Source organism: Microtus pennsylvanicus, chromosome X (assembly GCF_037038515.1).
Source record: "Microtus pennsylvanicus isolate mMicPen1 chromosome X, mMicPen1.hap1, whole genome shotgun sequence".
Taxonomy (NCBI): domain Eukaryota; kingdom Metazoa; phylum Chordata; class Mammalia; order Rodentia; family Cricetidae; genus Microtus; species Microtus pennsylvanicus.
Window position 1 is genome coordinate 5,446,352 of NC_134601.1, and position 16,032 is coordinate 5,462,383.

The window sequence follows — 16,032 nt, forward strand, 5'->3', positions numbered from 1 at the left end:
CCATCCCCTTAAGGATCAGAGAGAGCCAGACTTTCTTCCTTTTTTAAATTTCTTTGACCAGGAGCCTTGAAATCTGAACTCTGTGTATACACCGACACATTCCTTAGCAGACTCCTGCTTCTAAATCATGAAGACCCACCCCAAATGTTGAGACCCCTAGTAGAGACAGTAATGATTCTGTTTCCTAAGTCCTTCTTTATGCCTCTTGACACAGCAATGTCCCTATGAATTCAGCAGATATTTTAAAAATGCTCATTTTACAGATGAATGTACAATCTTGAAGAATGTCAATGATTTTCCCGAAGTCATAGGATAACTTGAGTAGCAAGTCTTGGATTCAAATTTGGGTGTTTGAATGTCTAGTTCAGAAGATGCTCCTTCTGGCACATGTTCGTGGACCAAAAGATCCTGGGGACAAAATTGCTTCCACACCCAAATCCACTTGTTGCACACAGTGCCTCACAGGAATTTATCAACAGAGGGAAGTCTTACACCCTTCATTAAATCTTTGGGGACCAACATCCAATTTGCTAAGTATAACAGCAATTAGGAAGTTTTCCACACCTTCCATGTAGAGCCGCATTGATGTTCTTACCACGGATCTTACCAGAGATGGACCTTACTAGACAAGACTGGGAGCCTTTGCAGTGACATCCACTGAATACCAAACTAAGTCTTTTGAGACTCCCTTCCCTTTTATTCTGGATTTCCCTTGCTCTGTCTAAAAATTGTGGAGTTAATTTACTCTTATCAGCAACGTGTCTTAACTCAACCTGTGGTGACCCAAGATAGCACCTGCTTCAGCAGATTGCTTCGACTTGTCTTGGTGCAGCCTCAAAATCCCTCCCCTCAATTTTTTAAATACCTGAATATGCAGAGAGTTGTCCTGTGTTCAGAGACTGGAAGACTTAATGTTGCATAGTTGGACTACTACTCAAGGTTTGGTGCAATAGCTGTGAAAATCACAATAGCCTTTTTTTAAGAAATGGAAACGCTTGTCCTAAAATTAACATGAAATTTCTAGGAACTCTGAGTACCAAGAAGAACAAATAAATGATTAAATAATATCGTTGTAAAAACTGGAGGATCTGCGCTGCAAAAGACACTATAAGAGTGTACTACTAAAAGAAGTATGGACATGCCTTTAATCCTAGAACTTAGAAGGCAGAGGGAAGTGGATTTGTTTGAGGCCAGTCTGGTTTACATAGTGAGTTTCAGGACAGCCAGGGCTATGTGTAGGGACCTTGTCTCAAAAAAAAAGGATGAGGAAAAAGAAGGACAAGAGGAGAGAGAGAGGAAGAAGAAGAAGAAGAAGAAGAAGAAGAAGAAGAAGAAGAAGAAGAAGAAGAAGAAGAAGAAGAAGAAGAAGAAGAAGAAGAAGAAGAAGAAAAAGAAGGGAGGGAGAGAGAGAAGGAGGGCTGGCTTAAGCACAGACAAGTAAATCAATGAAATAAAATGGAAAGTCCAGAAATAAACCCATGCTATACACCTATCATCGGTTGTTTTTTAAATAGTATGTCAAGACTCTTCCATGGAGGAAAAACAAGCTTACACAACCAATGGTGAAATGTCACTCCAAAATCACTAATGTAACTAAAGTGTTTGTATGTTAAAGAACTTGTGAAGATGTGGAGAAACCGGAATGCTTCTAATATTGCTGTTGGGAATGTTGATGTAAAACAGCTTGTTATTTCCGCAAAATGTTAGATTTGCTACATTTCCACTAACTCCACTGTGAGGTATACATCCCAGGGCACTTAGAACAGACACTACACATGTTCACAGGGGCTGTAATCACAGTGACCAGAAGTTGAAAGCAATATAGATAGCCACTGACTGTTGAACAGATACAATGTATTATACCCCTGTAATGAACTATAGTTAGGTAGTACAAAATAATGAGATATGTTAGATCATGGATGATCCTTAAGAATTATTTTAAAAAAAACAAAGACAGGTACCCATGGGTCACACCTTATGTTATTGTATTTAAATGTGCTGTCCAAATTATATAGTTCTATAGTGTGGAAAATATACTATTTACCAGGGACTTGGAGTAAAGATGAAAGGAAGACATAGAGTATTTGCCACATATAAGATCCCCATTTAGGATGATGAAGTGTTTGAGGGCTAGGTATAAATGATGATTGCACAAAACTCTGAATATGGGAAATACTAAACTGAGCAGTTTAAAATAATTAATTAATAATAATTAATTCTATGTTGCATAAATTTAAAATCACTCAGTAGTCTTTTTGTAAAGCACCGAAGACTCTGGTAGTCTATAGCAAGAACCACATACTTCTCTTGATTTTCATACTTGGTTAATAAACCTGGAAGATTTTGTTTTATGACCCAAGTTTCCTGTCAGGAGGTATCTTTGATCAAGGAAAGAACTTAGCGCTACTGCTCCATGCGCAGGAAGGACAGTGCAGACTTCTCCAGACCAGAATAAGCTCCCCGCGAAGTGAACAAGGAGCTCCGCCAGACCCACTATCACAGAAGCCTGGGAGGACCAGAGCAAAAATGCCATCCCATTCATGCATGAGCAACATCCGGGGCCTGTAGGTGTCCCTGCCAAAAAAGTCACTTTGCTACTCACTTTGGAGTTTATGGGTCTGAAGATATCCTCCTCTTACACCTTGGAACCAGAGTCCAGAAAATTCTGTCCACGATCTCAAGGTCTCAGATGAGCCTTTTTATGTCAGTAGAATCAGAGGTTTGCAAATGATCGTAATATGTTGAAGATGAGAAATCAGATCTCAGCTTTGGTGAAGGATAATGTTTATTACATACTAAAGAGCACTCAAGGAGATGGCAGCTAATACAGAAGTTGTATGAACATGTGCACCATTAAAAATCGTAATTAAGCCGACTCCCTGAGCATCAATAATGAAGCCCAGTGCAGTTGTTTGCTGGAGAGCAAGGTTGCAACGGCACATTATCAAGAAATCTATGGTATCATTTGCAGTGGCAGACAAAGCACCAGTGTTGACCATGACCTTCAAAGCAGGAGGGACCAGGTGGCCCAGAGACCGTGGAATTCAGCTGTTTCTGCCCATGAGTTAGAGTATTCGCAATAGCAGATAAAAGCAATGATAGAAAACCCCCAGGTTGCTACTAAAAGGAAATGCAAATATGCTTGAAGTTCCCTAAAACAATTTCCAAAGAGTATACAAGTAAATCACAACGTCTACTGTATGCCGACGTTCATGGAGTGTTTGCACACTCCAACAGTCCACTGAGACCTCCGTAGTCTCCCAACTGTGTGCGGTAACTGCTGGTAACCAGTCTGCATTTACAGACGGGGAAACTGGAACTCCCCAAGGTTAAGTCATCCACCTGTGTTATTCTGCTCACTGCTGATTCCAAGTAGGGACTTCCCTCAAGATCTTCCTAGAGGAAGAGTTGGGAGAAATGTAGGAAATTCACATGTTCTGAGAAAAGAATTAATGTTTGATCCTCATCATGCCCCTAGTGAGGTTGGTACTAACACCACCCCCTTTGACTGGAGACACTCTAGAGTCTATCCATGACTGCTGTCCTAGGGGAGGTCTTCTCTTTAGCTGTGAAAGTCTTCTGGCCTTTGAAACAGAATTTTTGAGGTTGGAACGATGACTCTGTGGTGAAGGGCACTTTTTGCTCTGGCAGAGAACCTGGGTTTGGTTCCCAGCCCCTGAAAATAGCTTACAAAAACCTGTAACTCGAGTTTTTGACACCTTGTGGCCTTTGAAGCTCCTGCACACATGTGATACAAGTAAACACACATATTCATAAAAATAGTAAATGAATAAATAAATAAATCTTTAAAAAGAAGCAGAATTTGTCAGTCCTTCTTGGGAATACATAGACTGCCACAGACTGGTTTCTAAATGACCTTTCCTGGTGTCAAGTTCTGAGGTTTGAGCATGTTGCTTTCTAATACTTGGAATATGTTATCGTGTCTGAAGCTCCATTTCCTAGACACAGCACCCCTTCAAGTCTGCACTGGAGGTTACCAAGTGAGGTGGAGAGGATGTTTCTTTGGCTATTTTGTTATAACAAACTTTGATACTGTAGGATACAAACAAACAGCTTTTAGAAGCTTCTGGTCACTGAGAGGTCAGGACTGATTAGAGAGAGAGATGAGGAGATGAGTTCTGAAACTGGAGATGAGGAATACAGGGGCTTAAACTGACAGTTCATGTAAATCACCGCATCCGTTTATTCACGCCTTCTCTCTCTCTCTCTCTCTCTCTCTCTCTCTCTCTCTCTCTCTCTCTCTCTCTCTCTCTCTCTCTTTTGTCTCCTCCATCTCTTCTGCTTCCTTGCAGTTCAGTTGGGGCAGTGAGTGGGAAAAGGGAATCATATTTCTAACTATCTCATAGGCGGCAGCAGCTAAAGTCATTGAACAGCTCAATCTTCCATGTCCTGACCAGCTGAGGCAGGACCTAATCCACCCCTCAGAGCCCTATGCACCAGTTGCTAATACACACCTGCATTTACTTTGCCCCAGCTTTCCTAAGAAGAAGTCAAATGACCTCTCGGAAGCCACAGACCTAGTAATCAGTAGAGACAGGGTTACAATACATCGTGCCTCTTTAAAGCCAGTGCTCAGAAACGGATGCGCTCCCTCTTCCTGGGGCAGGCAGGCTAGAACCAGGTACCTTGCTGCCTCTTTGTTACTGCACCTTGGAGATGGTTTTTGAGAGTCAGAGCCCAAGATACTGCTCCAAGTGGGGTCAGTGGACAGGACTCAGCGACCCTGAGAGACTAAGTCTGATTGAGTGAAGGCAGCTGGGGTGGGAACTGGGTGAATGAGGAGTGGTTAGACAGTTTAAGCTGAAAATTGCCAGCTTCATAACTGCTTCAGTAAGTGGAACTGGGGAGAACGGGAAGGGTGAATTATATACAATTGTTATTCATCTTCCCTATCTTTTTTTTTCACTTTTGCCCTAAGAGGGCAATTAAGGAAACAAATGGTTTGTGGAGATTAGCTGACTGGTAGCTTTGCATATTAATATAATGACACATGACTATACCAGGCTGACTTTCTATTTAAGGTAGCTTTGTCCTTTCAGGCTGAAGAGCTGATTTCAGAGAATGAGGTCCACACAGTATAAAAAAACAAAATAAAACCTGTCTGCCCTCCATCACCACCTCCCTTGTGGTCCCCACAAGAGGAAGAAGAATGTGGGTAGAAAACGATGTGAATGGGTTTCACTGGCTTCTGCTCTGATTCTCAGAAGTCCCTGAGCCCCAGAGCAGGGGCGGTCACCTTTTCTGCCCAGAATCATCCGCAACTGCATTTAACCCACATCTGCCGAGCCCTATGCTTACCAGACACTGGTGACCCAGGAGATCCCCACTGGCTGTTTTTATTCACAGAATGTCGCACTTAGGAGGAGGCAATGACACTTGGTTGAGGCTATGCTTTCTGAAACAAAGACTGGATAAGAAGTATAAGTTTAGTGATCGAATAAGAATTAGACATTCACGACGGAGACCCCTCTTTTCCGAAGAGCAGCAGATCATAGTACGTAGAGAGCTCTGGGGTATGCAGCCATGGTGTCAGTGTATAAAGAGCCTTGTGGTACCCACAATGAGCCCATAAGAAGCCTGGACATTCTGACACTGCTGTTTACACGGGCTATCTAGGATCTGTAGCTTGGCCACCGAACAAAAATCTGAAAATAGAAACTGAATCTTGCCTCAAGCCCATTATTCCTCTACTGGCAATCCTTTGTAGGGGGCAGTTTAGAAAATATCTACAGACATGAATCTTTAAGTCAAACTGGCCTTATCTGCAATCATAACTGTACCGTTGCTAAGGCTGAATGATAAGCTGGATGACTTTGGGTAAGTCGCTTGACCTCTCTGAGCTCCTGTTGGCTCTGTTTCCTTAGATCTAAAGAAGGACATATAACAGTACCTACCCCATAAGACTTTTAGCAGTATTGGTGAGACCTTGCTTTACAGTAGATGTTGCGAAGTGAAGGACATTTTTTTTACAGAGTCTGTTGTACCCAGTCTGGCCTTGAACATGTCTGGGTAGCTGAGGGTGGCTCTGAATTTCTGCCCCTCCGACTAATTCCTTCCAGGTCTTAGGATTATAGACAGCACACCATGTTCAGTTTATGTGATACTGAGGATCGAACCCAGGGCTTTGAGCATGCTAGGTGATTGATCAACCAACTAAACTCTACCCCTAGCTGCGAAGAACTTTTAAGACACAATTATATTTGCTCAAACTTCTATTCATCCTCCACAAGACTGCTCTGAGTTTTTGAGGTAGAAGTTGGCAAGTGTATGCTACCTTTGTTCCTGGCTTTTCCTGTCCATATATTCCTGGGATTCATAATATAACCAGTTGGCACAAAACCTCTGAACACAAAGTCCCCACCCTTTATTTCTACACCCTTCAGATAGGAAAGCCATAGTTCACAAAGCCTGGCTGTGTAGAAAACCTTATTGAGGGCTTGGGAGAGTTGTAGAAAAGTAAACAGCTTACCACTGAGACTGTCACTCCGAGTCCTTTGGAAGCTCTTCCACGTCACTCACTGTTTGCAGTGCTCCCTCGGTCTTACCAAAAAACCAGGTTTTCCAGCTTTCTGGTACATAGCAGAATGACCCTCTCCAGCCCTGCTCCCTCGGTCTTGGCTTTATTTGGAGCTAATCCAGGGTCTGACTGGGGCATGTAGCTGTCCTACTAGAGCCGCTTTGTTAAGTTGGAGGCAAGGTGTCATCCCACAAAGGGAAGGTGAGTGGTCTTTTAACTGCTACACATGAAACACTTTGCACATGATCTTATCCACACTGACCACACAGTTACAGCCATGGCCGTTGCTGGTGCAAATCTTTTGATGTTCTGGATTGACTTGAGCATCCATCAGTGAATGTGTTATAAGTGCTTTAGTGCGGGTGTCAAAGAAAGCCATCTCTAGAGAAGACCGTAGAGATGTAGTGTTTCTCAAAGCACGTTTCTTGGAACACTGTGCTGTCCACCTGTCTTTAAGGCAGACAAGAAGCAAAGGATCTTTGCTATATCATATAATGGCATGCTGCATATAGCCCGCTCTTTAGAACATGAAATTCACATCAGACCCTCAAAGGTTCTGAGAAGGCCTGCAAAAATATAATTATCTAACTTAGGTTAGTGATGTAATTTCTAATCATATGTCCCTACAAAATTTTTAGTGTTCATCAAACAAATGTTGCAATTAATATGCCATGACATTGACTTTGGATGATATTCACCTAGATCTAAGCCATCATTTCATAAATTATTAAAGAAACATGGATATGGACCAAAGACCTCCTGCTAACAAGTGCTCTCTGAGTCAGAAGCAGGAGGCAGAATAGGGACTTTGAAGATTGTCAGAGCTTTAAAGATCCCCAATGGTCTTCTTGTGCTATTCATCAACCCCAGTTCATATGACTTAATGATTTTTGTTGAAAAGGAATGAATAAGAAGTCTATTCCCCTCTATACTGCTCATGTGTGTTCCCTTCTTACTGTTATGGTTTCTGTGATTACTCCAGGTTATGTACTCACAACTGATAATTTGGAGATGGGAATCATAGATGAGAGAGAACATGTGGCATTTGTCTTTTTGAGTCTTGGTTGCATCAGTCAATATACTATTTCTATCCATTTACCTGCAAATTTCATAGCTTTGTTTAAAGGGAGGGGGAAATGATGTAATTATATTTTAATTTTAAAAACCAAAAAATTTCTAACTTCAAATTACCTGTAAATAAAATAAGAATTAAATCAAGAAAGAAAAATAGATGATAGATAACTAGATAGATAGATGGAATCAGGAAGTCACTTTCTGTACATTCTACTTCTCTTTCAGTTAATACTAATTAGATTTCAGATCCCACGCTCAGACTAAAATTGCTCTTAGCAATGTCACCAATTACCCTGATGTCTTAAAAATCCAAGGATTATGTCTCCATCCTCAGCTCCCATGATTTAATGGCGGCATGCAGCATGCAGCATAACTGACTGTTGCCTTTTTGTGGAAATATTTTTATTTCCTCATTTCCCATAACATGAGAGCTTTCTAGATCCCTGCCCCCCTCGGCCAGGATTTGTTGGGGCTCCTCTTTACTGCGGCTATTTGCCTAGTTTCTTTTCTGAACAAACTATGTAAAGACTTTGTTCTTTATCTTGGAGCCATTGAAATCTGATTTTCGTAGTCAGTTTATAGAGGGACAGAGATTTCGTTAAATGTCTTAGAATGCGAGTCTCTCAGTCTTAGCTGATGGGCTCCATATTTGTGTTGGGGCCTCCCCCTTCAACACTCCAGCAAGCACGCATTCCCTCGGCTTTGGCTCTCTCTTCCTGCTTGCTAAAAGTCCACAGGGAGGGAAAGGTAAGGGGGGGATAGGAGTGAGAGTGGGGTTGAGTGGGTGGGGACTTTCCTAAGTCTCTGCATAATCTTTTACATGTGCGTAGCCTTCTGGATTCCCACGTGTCTGTTGAGCCACTTAAAGGCCTCAGGAGGACATTTGATGTCTGGTTAGCCTACTGTATGCCTTGAAACTTATATATCACTTCAAGAAGCTATTTTTGATCGATCATTCACTGCTGGTGACCATTTCTGACAAATACTTATGGAAACAAGACTGCTCAGAGCCAATGTGCCACTGTCTTTCGTCCTGATTATTGTAATAACCTCCTTTTTTCCCTTGATTTCATTCTTGTTCTCCTAGAATTTATCCAAACAGCATCAAAAGACATCCAATTAATATTTCACTACTGGCTAAACTGTCTAACACGTTTCTTTGGGAGAAAATTCACCTTTCCTCCTATGGCACCCCAGGTTCTACGTGATGTGGCTCCTGCCTGACATTTGACTTCAAACATGTCCCCCCCCATTGGATCCTAAATTAATAATTTTATTGATTTCTTCTATGGTGACTACCTCCTGCCTGGGTTCTCAGATTTTCGCCACTGGTAGCATTAAAAGTCCTACATCTCTCATTGTTGGAGGAGGTATGTCACTGCAGGTGGGCTCTGAGATTTCGAAAGCCCACATCATTCCCAGTTAACATTCTCTTTCTCTCTCTGCCTCATGCTTGTAGATCAGATGTAAGCTCTCAGCAACTGTGCCCATGCCATGCCTGCCTGCCTGCTGCTATGCTCCCTGCCATGATGGCCATAGACAAACCCTCTGAAACTGTAATCAAACTCTCAACAAACTCTTTCTTTCCTAACTCCCCACATGTCAGCTATTCATCATTTCCAGGTAGACCAGTCCAGCTGCCACCCTACTCCATGCATACACTGCAACCTCACATACAGTATTGTTCTCTTCATTTTTTCTACATTTGGTTTATTTTCTAGTTAATCAGGTTTATAGATTCTTTTTTGGAGAGGGGCTTCCCTGAACACACGATTGACAGTAGGGTATCCCTTTTTTACTCTCCTATAATTCTCCACTTGTTAGTTTTATGCAATCTGTACTAATTTGTACATTTTAATTTTTTTATTTCATTGCATGCCTTCTCTACTATACTGTAAAGTTCATGGCATCCTTATTGATTCATGTGTTAGTAACACCCACATAATACATGAGTCAAACCAGAAGTTTAGCTACATACTTGCTAAAGCGCCATAGGTTAACCCTCCACCTGTAAAACCTCTGAGAACTCAAATACAAGGACTAGCTGTGCTCGTGGCAGAATCTTGAGCAAGAATTGGGCTAACTGTTCTATTCTGTAAATTATAGCTTTATGCAAGTGCAGATTACATGACTGGAAAGCCATAGGCTTGACTTAGAGGGGAAAGTTTCATCAAAAGTCTGCGTAAAGGTGACAAGAAAGAGCCCAAGTGTCCCACAGGATGGAGTACCTGTATCTGGTGAACTGGGTTTCCTTTGTAAATAATTTTTTTAAAAATACACTGAAAATCTGAATGTGGTAACACACATCTATAATCCCAGCCTCAGAAAGTGGAGAGAGGTGATGGAGGAAGGTCATTGGTTAATTAATAAAGAAAACTGCTTGGCCTGATAGGACAGAAAGTTAGGTATGTTGTAGGAGCTGCGGGTCTGCGTTCCTGCCGCCCCAGCTCCTGGTTGCCTGGCTAGCTTATGCCCCGAAATGACAACACACAAACTGTATTCTTTTAAACACTGTTTGGCCCATTATATCTAGCCTCTTCTTGGCTAACTCTCACACCTGGACTAGCCCATTTCTAATAATGTGTGTAGCACCCCAAGGTGCGCTTACCGGGAAGATTCTAGCCTACGTCCATCCTGGGTCAGAGTTTCATCGCGTCTGCCCAGGAAAGGGGAGCATGGCCTCTGAGCTCACTTCCTCTTCCTCCCAGCATTCTGTTCTGTTTACTCCCCCGCACCTATGTTTTAACCTATGAGGGCCAAGCAGTTTCTTTATTATAATTAACCAATGACCTTCCTCCATCATAGGTAGGCAGAGTAGACAGAACAGAATGCTGGGAGAAAGAAGCCGAGTCAGGCAGTCACCATGATTCTCCCACTGGACACAGACGCAGGTTAAGATTTTCCCTGGTGGCCGCTTTGCAGACGCCGCTGTCCCCTCTCACCGCTTGCTGCAGTCATGGTCAACCCCACCGTGTTCTTCGACATCGCGGCCGATGGCGAGCCCTTGGGCCGCGTCTCCTTCGAGCTGTTTGCAGACAAAGTTCCAAAGACAGCAGAAAACTTTCGTGCTCTGAGCACTGGGGAGAAAGGATTTGGATATAAGGGTTCTTCCTTTCACAGGATTATTCCAGGATTCATGTGCCAGGGTGGTGACTTCACACGCCATAATGACACTGGCGGCAGATCCATCTACGGAGAAAAATTTGAGGATGAGAACTTCATCCTGAAGCATACAGGTCCTGGCATCTTGTCCATGGCAAATGCTGGACCAAACACAAACGGTTCCCAGTTTTTTATCTGCACCACCAAGACTGAGTGGCTGGATGGCAAACATGTGGTCTTTGGGAAGGCGAAAGAAGGCATGAACATTGTGGAAGCCATGGAGCGTTTTGGGTCCAGGAATGGCAAGACCAGCAAGAAGATCACCATTTCCGACTGTGGACAACTCTAATTCTTTTGACTTGCGGGCTTCTTACCCACCAGACCATTCCTTCTGTAGCTCAGGAGAGCACCCCAGCCCCATCTGCTCGCAGTACCCTGTAATCTCTGCTCTCACTGAAGTTCTTTGGGTTCCATATTCTCCTCATTCCCCTTCAAGTCTAGCTGGATTGCAGAGTTAAGTTTATGATTATGAATAAAAACTAAGTAAGAACTGTAAAAAAAAAAAAAAGATTTTCCCTGGTAAAGTACCTCGTGGTGTTACATGGATATAGCCAATAAGAGGCTGGAACTAATGGGCCAGGCAGTGTTTAAAAGAATACAGTTTCCGTGTAATTATTTCGGGTAAAGCTAGCTGGGTGACGGGAAGCAGCCCCCTGCCACTCCACACAACAAAGAGGAAGATCAAGAGTTCAAAGTTATCTTTGGCTACGTAGCAAGTTTTAGACCATTCTGAGCTAATGAGATCCTGTCTCTAAAATAAAATAAAATAAAATTCACCAAACACACACATGCATACCCTGAAGAAGAGCAATCAGTGAAGGGCAACTGGCCCAGTTGTCTGTGTTCATGGCATCAAGAGAACACATCTGGAATTCCACAGACCTGTTTTTGCATTCTGGCTCTGCCATTTGCTATCTGTGTGAGCCTTTGAGAAGGGCTTCCACTTTCTCATCTGTAACAGTGAAAGAATCACTTGGTCAATGTGAGTATTAAATAAGGCAGTGTATACCATTCTCTTATTACACAACAAAGTTTAAGTAGTAATTACTACTATTGATGCATAATATAATTTACTTTAATAAGTAGGAAATATTTAGTGAAAGGAAGACTAGCAGAAGTGAAAAAGAGGAGGGGGAGAAAGAGAAGAGTTCAAATGGTCAAAATACATGACACAATTAAAATAAATTCTCTATGAAACCTAACATTAGCTACAATGTATTCATGCTAATAGCTCATTATATATATATGTGTGTGTGTGTGTATCTATATGTGTGTATATATGTATGTATATCTATATATGTACACATCTATAGATATTCATGTATACATATATGTGTGTGTTGTTAAATTTCTTAGGTGAACTCAAAATGAGTTTCAAACATAATTTTAAGAATGCAGTCCCTTTCCTGGCATCAACCTTTGAGTTTACATCTTGGGTTTTTATCCAAAGATGAAATTGGAAAGTTTCCCAGCTAGTACAGTTGTCCAGGTCCCATGCCAGCCTGGGGAAGGTGTAGGGTGATGAGTAAGGTCTCATCCCCAAGGAAACAGCAGGGGTGGGGTGAGGTGTTGAATAAGATATAAATAAAGTCCCTGAGAGTTGTGCTTCTGAGAAAAACTTAGAAGTCACTGACTACAGACCTGTCCTCAAGATGAAAGCCATAAAGACTATGATAACTGATCTCTCTGAACTAGGCATCCAAAGCAGGTCTTTGCTGGAGTAAAGTATAGCCCAGGACTCTGAAGCATCCTAGATAGTGTCTAGGTGGACTGGGGGGGGGCAGCAAGAGCTTGTTGGGCCTGGAGGAGGCTGAGGCCGAGGCCAAGGATCAGAGAGACTAGGTATGGAACTGAAGCAGTTCTAGGTGTCACCACTTCCTTTCCTCCATGAAAGACACCTGAACCTAGGGGAAGCAGTTTAAATCAATAGCTGTGGAAGCTACCCTGAAAAGGAAAGAAAGCTATTGGCTTAGGTTATGCTCGGGTTATGGATGTCTGCAGGTACAACTTGGCTATGTAGTAGTATTAGTTGATAAACTCCATATGCTTGTTGGTCCTGTACTAAGTGCCTATGTCAGCTACCTTGCTTCAGTATTCTAGTACCTCAAGTAGGAGGGAACTGAGATCAAAAGATCTCATAGTTAGCTGTCAACTTGATACAGCTCAGAGTTATCAGAGGGAGCCTCGTTTGGGGGTTGGATGGATCAGAGTGCCCTGTGGGTACATCTGTGGGAGCTTTTCTATGGTTAATTAATACAGGAGGCTCTGCCTATTGTGGGCAGTAGTATATCACTAGATATACTACTATATCTACTAGTGGTGGACCAGGGATGTGTGAAAAGAAAAGCTAGCTAAGCAAGACAGATGGAGTAAGCCAAGAAAAGGTGTTCCTCCATGGTTTCTGACTTGATTACTGCATCCAGATTCCTACCTGAAGTTCCTGCCCAGACCTCCCTCAATGATGAATCTTAACTGATGATTCAAACATTTTCCTCCCCAAGTTGTTTTTGGTCAGTGTTCTATCACAGCAGCAGAAAGCAAGTTAGAACAAAAGAGCTGAGGTAGTTTTTGTCAAACAATGAAATCTACTTTCAGACCGATGTGCTGTGGAATAATCCTTCTGTACGCTGTGAAAATGTGTTGCTCTCATTGTTAATAAAAGTGTAGAAATGAGGCACTAGTTAGTTCCTGGCAGCTTAGGCCTGAAATAACCACACAAAACCCTATTAATTAAATCACTGCTTGGCCATTAGCTCTAGCTTCTTATTGGCTAACTCTTACCTATTAATTTAACCCATTTCTGTTAATCTGTGTATTGCCACGTGTCTGTGGCTTACCAGCTAAAGTTCCAGCTGGCTCCAGTGGGGCTACATGGCTTCTCTCTCTGACTCCGCCTCCTTCCTCCCAGCATTCCATTTAGTTTTTCCCACCTAGCTCTGTTCCCCTATAGCTCTGCTATAAGCCCAAAGCAGTTCTTTATTTATTAATGGTAATCACAGCATACAAAGGGAAATCTCACATGGAAAAAGCTTATTGGTTGATAGCTAGGCAGAATTTTCAGGGCAGAAAGGATGCTGGGAAGAAAAATGGTAGAGTCTCAGTAGCTGAGAGAGACACAGAGAGAAACAAGATGAATGTGCCATATTAAAAGAAGGTGTTATCATGTGGTGGAGGGTAGATGAGAAATGTGGGTTAATTTAAAATGTAAGAGTTAGGTAACAGCAAGCCTGAGCTATGGGTTGAGTATTTGCAATTACTAAGTCTCTGAGTGGATATTCTGGAGCTGCCAGGACACAGGGAGAGTGACTCCACCCACAAGCAGGCACATGGCTTGGCCTTCCCAAGCCTAGGGCTTTTTAGACATTTTCAAACAAAACACCCAGAGCCTTTGGTCATCCCTGCATAGTTTCAGATGTGAACCCCGAGAAACCAGTTTAGAAGATCCATTTGGCTTTCTTGTTTCCATCACAAAACCTGCTCACTGTAGTACTGTATAAACTTGAACTAGGTTAAGAGATCACCTGGCATGCAATACTGTCAGCTCAGGCTATGCTTATTAACCTTCTTGAGCCCACTTCACTTGGATAAAAATTGGGTTAATGGAGCCAATGCTATCAATTCCACAGGCCTATTGAAAGTGCAAATAAAATAGTAAATATGGAGGACCTTTTACACTGAGGTTAGTAGAAGGTATTTTGCCATTATCATTAATGAATGTATTTGTTCCTACACATTTGTTCGTAATGTTTATTATGGGCTGGGGCAGACAGAAAAGTGGGAAGACAGAGATGTTGACAATCTTCTTGGTGATTTTAATAATTTTCTTGTGTGCACTCAGAGGATGGATAGTCTCGCTACTTTGTCACAGATAAAGTTAAGTAATTTGTCTCACATCATGTAGTAAGGCAGAATTAATACTAGGTTATGGTTTGAATCCAAAATGTCCCCCACAGTCTTATGTTTTGAGTGTTCTTTTCAAGATTGTAGAGCTTGTAGGAGGTGTTGTTTGACGGGCAAACATGGGTTACCAGTGGCAGACCTTTGAAAGTTATGCTGGCTTCCTGTTTTGCAATCATGTAAACAAGCTTCTACTTCACTTTCTCCTCATAGACTGATAGACTTCTTGCCATGATGAACCAAAGTCCCTCTGAAAATACTAGCCAAAATGACCCTTTCCTCCCTTAAGCTCTTGCTGGTAGATATTTTGGTCATCACAGCAAGTAAAGTATATAGTTTCTGTGTTGACATGGATGAGATATGTAATATGTTCGTGGTGGGTTCATTAATGGCCCCTGAAATATTTAGGCCCCTGTCGACCTGCTCAGTGGCCAGTGAGGCTAAGGTTTTGTGGATCAAAGGATATGTCAAAGATTTGTGTAGGGTACCAGGGGACTCCAGGCATTTGAGCTCAAGAGTAGTGAAAACAAAAATCTTTTTATCCCTATTATTAAAGCGAGCAATGCATGAGGTGGCATCTATAGTTAGCTTAGGTAAACACAAGTATGGTGATGGAACACAGCTGCTGTTATGTCTTAAGTTTAAGTTTCATGTGAAAAGAGCCAAGAATGGATTTTAGGCTCTGTCTTTCTTACAGGGCATTTTTAAATGCTTTTTTAAAAAGTATATTTACCATAGTTTATGTAATTGTTTTAAAAGGCCACCTTGTAGGAGGAACAAGTCTGAATTCTGTTCTATTCATAGTTTATATCTTTTTTGTTTGTTTGTTTGTTTTTTGTGAGACAGACTTTCTCTGTGTAGCCCTGGCTGTCCTGGAACTTGCTCTGTAGACCAGGCTGGCCTCAAACTCAGAGAGATCTGCTTGCCTCTGCCTCCCATGTGCTGGATTTAAGGCTGTGTGCCACCACCACCTGGCCCTTTACATCTTTTTAACATGGGCTCCCATAGACCATAGTCAACTAGCATATGAAAAAGAACTTTTGTAGATGTGATTATATTAAGGATGTGGAAGTAGGGAAGTTATTCTGAGTGTTCCAGACACGGACAATAGAGGAGATGGCAACAGCATCATGAAGTGATCACAGGTTGAAGGGTGTGGCCTCAAGCTGAGTAATTCTGGGTACCATCAAACCCGGAAGTACCAAGTAAGGGATTTGCTTCTAGGATTTTCCATTTAGTGGGACTGATTTTTAACTTTTAGAGTCCAGAAATAGGAGAGAATTTTTTTTGCTCATTTTTAGCCAACCAAACTGTGGTAATTTGTTGTAACAGCCATAGGAAATACATAACCTCCATGTCTA

General features: G+C 42.1%; 1 pseudogene; it reads left to right on the top strand.

Moving 5' to 3' along the window:
- Positions 1 to 10,537: 10,537 nt before the first annotated feature.
- Positions 10,538 to 11,282, top strand: LOC142841329 (peptidyl-prolyl cis-trans isomerase A pseudogene; annotated as a pseudogene).
- The last annotated feature ends 4,750 nt before the right edge of the window (positions 11,283 to 16,032 follow it).